This window comes from Vanellus vanellus (assembly GCF_965231255.1).
Source record: "Vanellus vanellus genome assembly, chromosome: 4".
In the NCBI taxonomy this organism is placed as follows: Eukaryota; Metazoa; Chordata; class Aves; order Charadriiformes; family Charadriidae; genus Vanellus; species Vanellus vanellus.
In genome coordinates, this window is record NC_138909.1 from 11655970 (window position 1) to 11667805 (window position 11836).

An 11836-nucleotide genomic window follows, 5' to 3' on the forward strand; every position below is an offset into this window, starting at 1 on the left:
CCCTGATAAAGTCTGTCAACCATCTCAAAAGTTCTAAAAATATGTAGAAACTCTATAATACATATCCGTAATATTATAAGTCATTGCCAGTGAAACATATGAAAAAAAAATCCTAGGACCCTGTGAGAGTTACAAAAGGAAGAAGTCTGGATATTATCTGTCTTTGCAATATTTTAAGACATATGGCACGCCTGATTGACTTTATTTTAAGCTGACCTGAAAAACGCCTATTTAAATTTAAGGGGAAAAAAAAAAAAAGGTATTCCTTAGGGAGCCATTAAAACCGTAACTTAAATAATTCCAATCATATCTTCACCTTATACATATATATAATCTATGTAGAGATATATATATCTACTTAGCTATATATAGATGTGTACATATTATTTAAGGTAAGACTCGGGGAGGCCAAAATTCTTTCCTTTGTTTAGCATGAAGCAAAAGCAGAATTTGTATCAGAAAACTATAACCGGCCCGTAATTGTCACAGAAACTGCATTTGAACCAGATTCCTTCACTTTTCGCTACGGCGAGGTTTCACGCTGGCAGCGTAACCCCGGGAGGGGCAGAGGACCCCTCTTTGGGCTGGGGGGTGGGTGGCCCCGGTACCCAGGCGATACTACACAGCCTTTCACACAGGGATTTAGGGGTGTCCTCTGATATCAAACACTCAGACCGAAATAAAGGGTTATTTCCCCCTCTGCCTGTGCGTCAGCCCTGGCTGGAGCTGCCTGCTTGTAGCCAGGAGCTGCAACAGACCCGTCAAACACAGCACACGGAGCTGCTCTCCAAATCATGTATTTTAAAATACGTCGTAGTCTGCTTTTTTCATCTATTTCATCTTTTTCACAGGTGTTATTAGATAGAGTCTATCTACTTGTCTAACTTGTTAGGTTAATGGTTGGACTCGATAATCTTAAAGGTCCTTTCCAACCTGAGCGATTCTATCATTCTCCTTAGCTCACAAACTGCAGCGAAGAAAAAAAACAACATTAAAAACATTAAAAAAAAACAACTCGACTTTTTGACTTTCCCCATAGAAATAATTTGAGTCATTTTTAAATTCATCCAGGCTGACAGATAGCATACTAAACAGTCAAGTGCCGTATTACAGCAGTCTAGAAAAAAATGCAGACCTACATTTTACATCTTATTTTTTACTTTTTTAGACCACATATTCAAGGCACTTAAGATTGGACATACGGGCATCAATACCTTTTGCTGGAGTGGCATTTGATAGCCGCATTTCGTAATTTTAGGTTGGTGACGGGTCACAGAAATAGTCCTAAACTGTACATAAATAAAAGAAAACATTATAAATATCATTCTAAAATGGACATACATTTTAATAAGCAGCTAATCAAAACTGGTTGTAAGGCATTTTGCAGACCCTTTGGGAAAGACGAAGCATGGTTCATTAAAACAGGATGGGAAAAAAAATTCTGTATTTAAATCTGTTTGATGCCAAGGGTTTAATCACAGAGGAGAGCCTCTTCTTACTGTATGAAAACATTACAGAAAATAAAGGAATATAAAAAAAAAAAAATGGTCTCCAGATACACATTTATCTATGAAGACATGCACGAATATATCTTTCTATATTTAACCAACCCATGATCTGCTTTTACTGTTTGAAACAGCTGCATCATCTGCTTTATAGAATTAAGAAAAAAAAGAAGGAAATAAAAAAAGATAATTATAATGTACATACTGAGTTTTGGGAATAAAAACTTCTGTGTACGCAAATAACATGCAGGCACACAGAAATACTTTTATTCCATTAAAATGAAATTTTCACATTTTACTCCCGAACCCCTGGAAGGGCAGGGAAAGAGATGGCCAATTAGATATCCGTTGAAAAACTGGAGGCAAAATTGATTCTCATCACAAAATGGGGAATAAGGCATGACTGAAATGCATTTCATATAGAATATTAGACATCTCTACATGGAGATGGCTTTAAGCAGTTAGGCTCAAGCTCTGAAATCAACAACCGTGAATTTTCTTTGTGTCTTATCACCTCATCTGTATTTCTTTTCCCTTCCTCCTCTGCTATAAACTGTTGATGAATCTTACCAGAGGTCTTTAAAAATGGAAGAAATTTATGCAAAGTGGTTTGAATAAGTTCTTGGAAAAATGATACAGGCTGTGAGGGGAACCCTAACCTCAGGGCTGAGAAATGGTACTTGTAAGCAGGTGAGTCATTACCTGTGAGAACTGAAATGGCAGCAGCTGTTTGGGGAACTTTTGCATGGAAAAAAAAAAACCCACAACCCAAGCTCTGGAGCTTTTCCAGGTCAGGATGTACAAGCTGGCTACTTTTCTGTTTACTTCCCACAGAGTGCCAAGATTAAGGCTCACTCTTCAGAGATTTAGCGTAAATACTTATCAGCACTCTTTGCTGAAGTTCTCCAGGGGTTTTTGTTGGGTTTGCTTTTTTTGACTTAAGAGTATAACATGAAAATTCATTCTTGTTTCCTTAAACGTCCTGTTTATACTGATAGTGCTAAACAAGGTTTTATACATATCTCTCAGTTCCTGATAAATTACATTTTATAGTGATAAGCTGGAAACTACTAAGCCTCCATAGTACTAATTTTTCTTTTTATTTATTTTTTTTCCTAAAGTCTTATACATTACATTTAAAGACAGGGTGAAGTACCTGGCTCATTGTTAACACCTGAAAAAGCACAAGAAGTGCCACCTGAAAACTGAAGCTCTATTAAAGCAAACAAGCAACTAAAAAATGGAGCTTAGTAAAGGACATGAGTAATCTCCTGTAGGAAATCTGGGGAACAAAAAGCACAGCTGAAACAAGTGAAGGCGACAGTCAAATTCCTCTCGCAGTCATCATGCAGGCTCATAGGCAAAGCACCAGCCAGGTTCACGAGAGCCTGGATTGGAATTCTTGCTTTGGCACTGGCCTTCGGTGTGATTCTGGGTCACCACTTTATGCCTCAGCTACAAATAACCCTCACGTATCCTCCTGTTGTAAAAGACTTTGAAAAGTATAGTGAAAATTTAAATATAATTATTGTTGTTATTAAATTTATTTCCTTTACTAGGCACCTCTAATAGACAAAGAAATGAGAGGAACATTTTGTGTCCTGATTTTTCTGGTTTCCCTCCTGAGAACTCAAACATGAGGCACGGGGCTGAAAAGTAACAATCAGTATCTTCCGATCCTTCCTGGAGTAGAACCTGTACCAAAAAAAATTTGACTGGATACAAAAGAAAACGTGAGGGGAATTTTTCTCTTCTGTTAAAAAAAAAAAAAAAAAAAGCAACCTTAGAATTTGTCTGACTTATTTTCTACTATTGCGAAATCTGCATGTAGAAGAAAATCAATTTCTTCTGAACATCAACTGCTAGATTTCTCCTCTATTCATGAAAAATGCCCCATTATGCTGTTTGCCCGTTATTTTTCCATCATCCCAATTCTCAACTGCACCATTCTCCCATTCCACAGAAAGACACCTACAGAGAAAAGTAACGTCCTCTACATGTTTACACAGAAAACATTAATCGAAACAAAGGGTGTGACACAGAATTTCTTGGCATTTGATATTCATTCAGATGCATTTGCCTATGAAAAGAGTTGTCAACTGCTAGTTGTCAGTGAAGAATGATTTCTGAAATCTCTGTCTAAATCTTCACTGGTATTTTCCACTAAACTTTTTGGTAAGAGTTCGAAATGCATCACCCTGTTATTCAATCTCGACTCTCTCAAAAATATCTCCAAAGAATTTACTTATTAGCATTTGAAAGAAACTGTTACCTTTAAAGAAACCTTTACAGCCACAATTCTGAAAATGCATAACACATCTTCCTTGGAAGATTTACTTCTATCACAAAGATGAGTAGATAGTGTGTATTTCAATGGGAAAGTTAAAGTCCTTCCCTTGGTATTTCCAGACACTGGAAGCAGTAAGGATACATAATGACAGTTGTCTTTCTTGCAGTGACTACAGTTTTTCTTCAGTTTGATAGAACAAATTCTTCTGGTCCCTCTTCTTATTTCTCTGTACTGAAGAGGATGCAGAAGGATAGGAAGAACTGCTCTCTCTACAGTCCTATTCATTATAAGTATGAATTAAGTTGAAAGTGAAATTTGACTTGCTCAAAATGTGCAAGACACAAAAGAAATGTATTTTGGAATATCTGGAAATGACAAAAACACACATGGACTGAAAATTAATTTTGCATTAAATAAAAGAGTTGGACTGTCCTACTAAAGAGGAATCAAATAAACCAAGAAATAAAACACACGTGTGCACGTATCGTTAAAAACAGAATACCTGCTAAGCCGTATTAGAATTAAGAGCATCAAAAGCTGTTTGGAATGACACTAATGCATTGTGGCAATTCCCATTACAGTTTCTTCAGATGCCATAAGCAATATAAAAGCTGACAGTACTTAAACGTGTGGGTTTAACTTTCTAAAGCACTCATATGAGAAGTCCTATGATCATTATAAATACTTATTTTTTTATTTTTATCTTCTATTTTGCCACATACTCCAAAATAATGAAAGACAATGATTGTCATCTCCATTGCAATGTAACCACCTATACACAATGACACATGCAAACTTATTTACTGTGTTTACTACCAATAAAATTGAAAATGGCCAAAGCCTACCAGATGTCTCTGTCTTTATTCACAACTCAGAAAGATATTTAGGCTTTTAGGTATCCAGTCCACTCCTGGACTGGAGCTGAAGCAAACCAAAGGTTGACAAGCGAGCACAATATGCCAATGATTTCGCTTATGGTAAAAAAATGCTAAGGAAAAAAAAAGATTATTTTTTTTCTAAGTAATTCCCTTTTCTATGTAATTCCCTTTCAGTAGTAGAAAGTATAAAACTATGCGCTCCCCAGACAATGCTATTCCCTATGTACTGAGGCTTTAGGGGACATTCTGATAATATTGGTGTCCAGAAAGTGGAAACTATTGCAGGCTCTGGCTCCCAGTGCAGACCCCACAGCAGCATTGCAGCTTCTTACTAAGGCAAGATCCAGCCATACACCTTTTTTTTCCATGACCTTGTTTCACATATAAGAAAATCAGGCACAGAAGCAGAAATGATGCAAAAATAGTAAACCAATTAGTCAAAAAACATATAAGTTCATATCGGAGCTGAGAAAAAAAAAAAAACTTTACCAAATCTTTTCTTTCTTTAAAAAAAGCCCAGTTTTCTAAAGGTAAAGATTAAATGTTAAATTGAAATACAAGAATTTTTTTTTTTCTTTCACAATGTTATATAAAAATGAAATCTTATTTTAAATAAAAGTGTTTCAAATAGTTCTTTATTGTTATATATTTATATTTATATTTGTATTTGTTTTATAGAAAAAAAAGCAACAGTATGTCCCCTTCTCCATTTTCAGGATGAGGGTTTTTTTTTGTTTATTGTTATAAGCTGTACATAAATGACTATCTAGTAAAGGAACAATGAGCAATGAAAAGCACAGTTACCAATGCACAGGCTGAACTTCAGGTGACTAGTTCAGGCAGTGCTTACAGGCCAACAAAGAGGGAGAATTTCTTTCATTCATGAGAAAGGGAGCTATTGCAAAAGCTTCATAAGCCTAAAATTGGCAACGTTCCGGAGGAGGGTCTCTAAGAAATAGTAAAGAAAAATAAGGAAGAATAGAGAAGAAATTGTACTGAGCTCCAGCAGGGGCAAAATTTGAACTGGGACAGTGGTGTGAAACCTTTGAAACCTTCTAAGCTGATCTACATTTTATGTGTTCTTGCATGCAAACACCACCAAACATTTTCTATTCCCAATGTCCTCTGTAAAGCTGATGAACTGCAGATTTTTTTTGATGTGCTCTAGCAAAATGTGATTAAAATTAACATTAGGTAAGGGACTTAAACCTGTCAGGAAGTCAGGAGGGAGCAGAAGGAATTTCTGTGAGAAGAAAATCCTGAAGATTTTTATTTTAGTGCATTTCACCTTAACGTATTAGCTTGTTCTCTTGTTTGACTGTACTGCTGTCAGAGATGCAGTGAACTGCTGCTACCGTATACTTAATGCACTTCCAATACGTTCCAAAGACTCCCTGAAAAAAAACGTTCTTTTTCAATCAATCCAAAGAGTTTTTAAAAGAACTGAATTATTAGGGGAAGTCAGTTTTCTGTGTATTGCTCGGAAGTCGACGTTTTAACTGGATGACAGCTGAAATCCCAAATATTTAGATAGAAATAGTTTCTCCTGTGGTTTGTACTACCTTGCTTGGTACTCTTGTGCGTGTATGTGTGTGTATATATATATATATATTTAGATATTAATGTCCAAAACTTCTGAAGAGAAGCATTTGCCAAACTCTAAAAGAAACAGCTATATGCTGTGTAAAAGGAGTGCTTACATGGTTATGTGAACACCTCCCCATTACTACTGTTTCTTTTTCCTATGGAGTGTCCTCCTGTTGCAAGCGATGAGCTTGTTTATACCTAAGATAAATAAGTGGTACACGTTTTGCATATAGTAAGTTGCATTTGCAATCTAAATTAATAATACAGCTATCATGGAAATAAGCACCAACTATTCAGGAGACAAAGAAAATGCACTTTTCAGCTGATTCAGCTCCCAACACGTCCAGTCATCAAATGGGCACTTGCCTGTTCATTTGATTCACCCTTGGGCTCATTTGTGAGAAAATTAAACAGTAACAGTCATATGGAAAAATGTTATAAGGTTACCTTACTGTTTGGCTTAACTGTTGGCAAGGAGAAAGCTTTGCCTCCTCAAGTACTGCCGTTCCCAGGAGGGCCATTAACACGCAAGCCCATTCACACAGGAGGCTGCTGTGATGGTTTGTGTCCTTTGACTCCCTGCCAGTATAGATCCAGTCCCAGTGAAAGGAGTTTCTTCTGGTACAGGCCCAACTCATTTCCATTTCCATTCAGCTCTTTCATTTCATGGCTCTTGAGGCAAAGCCTCACGCCTACGCTTTGTCTCTGCCCTGACTATGAGGACTCAGCAATTAGCGAGGATCTATCGCAACGATGTTAAGAGTGGGAAGCAGAAGTCAGAGGGAGAATTGTGGAGAGCTCAGAGGCCTGCCATCACCCTTACAAACAATTAATTTTGTAAGTATGAAGAATGGCAACGACTGTGACGAAATACATTACTGTCTACATTCATAAATACTATATATTTGAACAAGCACACACCCAGGTCATGTCACTTATCACTGGTTCCTTCAGTGGTAACCACGAATTATTTCAGAGTAGTATCTTCTTATACGTATTCGAGAAGGTCAGTATGGGAATTAATTTGTTTCCACTGGGAAGCAGGAAATTTAACACTTCTTTATGGTATGAGGTCACTAAACGCTGGCTCTTTCATTGCTTACTTTCTCTGTAGCCCTGAAGAGGATGTAGTATTTATTGATAAAAGTGGTAGAAAAGTGAACAACCATCACCGAGAATAACTTTCTCTGGTCACAAAAGAAGTTCCTGTTTCTTTTAAAAGACAATAAATATTGTCCAAACTCTCCACAAAACAAATTTGCACAAAGCTAGTGAAAGTAAGGTCACACATTTACTTTTGTTCCACTGACGTGTAGAAGTTTAAACAGGGTCATTACCTCAGTGTATGAAGAAAAGGCTTCACTCGCAGAGGCTGGTTCTGAATGGAAACAGTTTAATTTGAGGGATGTTGCACAGTATTCGGTATTATTAGGACTGATCTTCTCTCTCTATATCAATAACCTTGATTTGAGAAATGTGTTGAACTACGGTGAAACCTGAAACAGAAGACGACAATCAATATGAAAGGGAGAAAACAAAACATATAAATAAGTAAATACAATACATTGAAGAAAACAGAAGCATGGGCAGCTGTATGCTTTATATGAGTTTTATACAACATCATTAAATATTTTACGCTTTGCTGTCAACAGTGTTAGAAATTTGGTGTTTCTTGTGGCAGAGATGTCTTTTTATTTGTACTAGCAAATGGAAGTTAAAAGCAAAATAAAAGACAGCTTCTGGACTGGCTTGTTGGATTCCAAAAATATTCCCTTATTTCACTGTAATTTGATATAAACACCAGGAAAGACAGTTACGCTGTTATTGCAGGCCCCATTTAATTTCTCCAGCAAAACCTGTATTTATTTACCACTTTCTCATTTTGTTGCTTTCTGTCCCCACCCCTAGTTAAATATAACCTGTTCTACTTTTGACGAATGTTCGGACTTTTGATAGCCACCAGTGAGGCATCTGTGCTTCCTTCAGAGTTAAAAATAAACACGCTGATTGTCTTCTCCATTTCTAACAACAGTAGAAAACAATAATTGATACATATTTAAAGCACTAACCTTTTCTGCCAGCTAGCGTAGAAATATTTCAAATTGCCACGTAAAGGTTGCAGGAAAATGTTAAAGAGCATTTTGTCTATCAAGATTTTTGGGGCAAGAGCATTCAGTACAGATTACCACATGAAGAAAACTTTTTTTTCAGTAGTATGAATCATTTACAAAATCAAAGTTTTAATTACCTTTGAGATACACAGTACTGATTTTGCAGATCTCTCCCCATTTTCATCACAGCAGGAGGAGGTGAAACAGCCTAATAAAGACAGGTAAGCATAATTGTTCATTACACATTCAAGAAGACTTCTAGAGGGGATTTCGCTTGCTATTGAAGGGTTGAGACAAGCTTACGCTACAAGACAAGCTTATATTAATAATTCTCTCACGTCTTGAAGCAGCAGTACGAAAGGCAAAGACACTCTAAGGTAGTGTTCCCCTAAACCCTGGCTTCCAGGCAGTGTGTTATCAGACCCCTCTGGTGTGGCTCCCAGGTAAAGAACACGGAAAAAATTAAGACTGAGACTGATAGGGAGAACGAAGAACAATATTGGTGTCAGCATGATGCTTTTTCAGTACTGTTAAACAATAATATGAGGAGCTTGGGAGTTGCTGGGCAAAAGGGTTTTGTGGTTTGGGGTTTTTTTTCTAGTATATTTGTTAATTGTAAAAAAAGTTATCTATTAACATCAGTAAAGTAAAGGAAGACATTTCAGAATAATACATGGAAGTACTGCAGTGGCATCAGATCAGATCTGTTTATGCAGAAATTGCATGAAAATCCCAAACTCGCTATATGAAAAAAATAGTAATAAAACGAGTACCCAACTGATTCAAAGGAATATATGTTTAAAGACATTAATAAATATAACCTCAAAGAGCAATGTCTTGAGAAAAGGCATCAGTCAGTTTTGTAAGAAAATAATTCATTTTCTTCTGGAAGAAATGGACAATTCAACTCTTAATTAACAGCATTAACTCAAAAGAAGTATTAAGAAAGAACAGAGAACAAGAACTGAAATGGAATCATTATGTCTATAGAAGAAGATTAGAAGCCAAAGTATTAGAAATTTGTAAGACAAATTTGCAATGTATGATGATCAGAGTATATTTGGGAGAAAAGGGGAGAACAGAGCGGGAAAGGGAAATGGAATATTTATGGAATGGTAGAACATCGAACTTAAATGGAACAAAATAATCAGCCCAGTCAGTGGTCTGCTAAATTTAACTCCGAGTGGAATCCTTTTCATTTATATTCATGGTCTTTCAGACTTTATTTATTGGTCCCATAACATATTTCAGGCTATCATCCTAAAAATGAGGTGAAGAAAGAGTAAATCTAATAAGAACGAATATAAAAGACAGTGGACGTCAAGTGTCTGGCACAACTAAAAATCTGTTAAATAAGGACTAAACGGATGACATGAGTGATGCGCGAGTCTGATGGGTGGCACAATCACAGGGCTTTATAGGGAAATAGGTACCCGGATCCCAACCTGAGCTGATCTGTCCCGGATACTGCATGAAGATTACGCCCGTACTAGCCAGTGACCGTACCCAGGACACAGACTGTTGCTGTACGCTGGAAAACAAGTAACACTGAAACTGTGAGAACACTCCCTAGCATAAAATTGGCTCCTTTCAACTAGCATTCTCCCAAACGGTTCCTGGCCCCATTTCAGGAGCCTGAATAATAGAGGCTCCATACCCGCTGTCAGTTTGCACATAGTCATTTGGGTTTGGCAGCTAGGGAGCTCCGTGCCACATTAGCTTCAGTACCTGGGAGGGGATCCTGGACTTGTTAGCTCAAATGTAGCCTGAGGTTGACTCCAGAATATATAGCAGCAGCATTTAGGCTGTTATGTGTGTCTCCTTTTCCTCCATCGAGCTGTGACTCAGATACAACTTCGCCCTACTAGACAATAGTAAAAGGAACAGGTTTCCTCTGAAGCACTAAGTATTTTTTATTTCCTGTTCTCCTTTATATTGATCGATGCTAATTCTAAAATTTTCCTAATGTACTCCTTAAAGCAGCAAAAAAAAAAAAAAAAAGAGAATTTAAAAAAAAAAAGAGTTTAATAAAAATGTTCCTTCATATAAATTGCACAGTTCTAGTACTTCATTAAAACCCAAACCTGCCCGTGCACAGGAAAGGTGAAAGCATTTGGATTCTGAGCCAAGATGGCAACTGCAATGGCAATTTTAGTATATTAAAAAAGGTCACAGTGATGTCCATAATGTGTGATGCTACAAAGATCACTATTAAAACATCCCACTTTTGGCTAGGGACATTATTGTAGGGTTCTCTCTCTTTACACACCATTAAGTATTGCTAATAATTAATAAAGCTGAGAATAATCAGGCAGTATAAAAACAACAATAAGGCAAACTGAGCTATCAGATCTATTTAGTAAGAAAGACTTGGAAAAGGTAAAATATCATCTGCTATTAGTCTACCTGATAAACAGTCAGGAAAATACTTTTATTCCTCTTCAAGCAGCCTAACATTTTGCCACCCCTCGCCTGGAAACTATTGCCCTATAATTACACACCTTTCAAGTGAGACATGGTAATGGACTGTGTACGCTCTGCTTGTCCATCACAATGCGTTTTTGACCACTAGATGAGAATAAGCCAGAACCTGTGAAAATGAAGACACACGTTCAGAAGAAATGCACGGATTTATGTCATGCATGTTTTAGAATAAGGAAGTTTTACTCTAAATATATCTTACATTATTTTTATATTTTCCTCCATGTTCCTACTTCATTTATCCTATTGCGCTTTGTATGTACGCACTATAAAATACGAAAATCATTTAAATTAATTACAGGCTAAAATAAGCTAAAATAATAGCAACAAATATTTACAGTTTAGATTCAAAATGCTAAAGTATTTATTTTTTTAACTTATGTATTTGAAAGTTTTGAACCAATTCTTAGTAATGAAAACAGCTACCGAAAGCACTGCTCTATTATCACTTTGACATTACAGCACATGCTGAAATGTCTGGATTTTGGGCACTACTCATAAAATATGCACACACACAGTCTCTAGCACTGAAACAGAACGTACCCAGACCCGTAGCGACACCTCTGCTTTGTTTGCATGCGTACAGCACCTAGCACGTAATAATAAATTACCTTTCTCGCCCTTACTTGCATCACTATCATGAGATGAATGAAAGCACTCAGTCATTTCCATTTTCTGAGAATTTTGTTGCTTTAACACACTCAGTAACTACAGCCGTGTTCATGAAAACATACTCTTCTTCATGGGATCTTTGAAAAAACACCTTATTTTAGTGGAAAAGACAGAGAGGCATGAAACATCCAAACCTTTCTACTATTTTTATAAGTCAGCTCGTACAACAAAGGATTCTTTAGTTTCTGGTATTCTGGTCTCACATGTGATGGCACAAATAAAAATGGGAACTAACCAAGAAAATACTTTTTGAAAACCGATTATTATTGGAAATGATAATACATTAGTGACACTGCATAGTAGTCTCTTAGA

The 11836-nt window shown here is 36.7% G+C and overlaps 1 long non-coding RNA gene across 3 annotated transcripts in view; it reads right to left on the reverse strand.

Moving 5' to 3' along the window:
* Positions 1-11594, reverse strand: part of LOC309671550 — a 90749-nt gene extending 79155 nt beyond the window's left edge. For 2 of the 3 annotated variants that reach the window (XR_014269154.1, XR_014269155.1), the window contains exons 1-5: positions 11479-11594; positions 11055-11118; positions 10873-10961; positions 8509-8579; positions 7598-7756 (exon numbers count right to left, since the gene is read on the reverse strand). This is a non-coding gene — a long non-coding RNA (uncharacterized lncRNA). Of the gene's footprint in view, positions 1-7597; positions 7757-8508; positions 8580-10872; positions 10962-11054; positions 11119-11463 lie in introns of all 3 variants that reach the window. The other variant, XR_014269156.1, reaches the window with a different exon arrangement.
* Between the last annotated feature and the right edge of the window lie 242 nt (positions 11595-11836).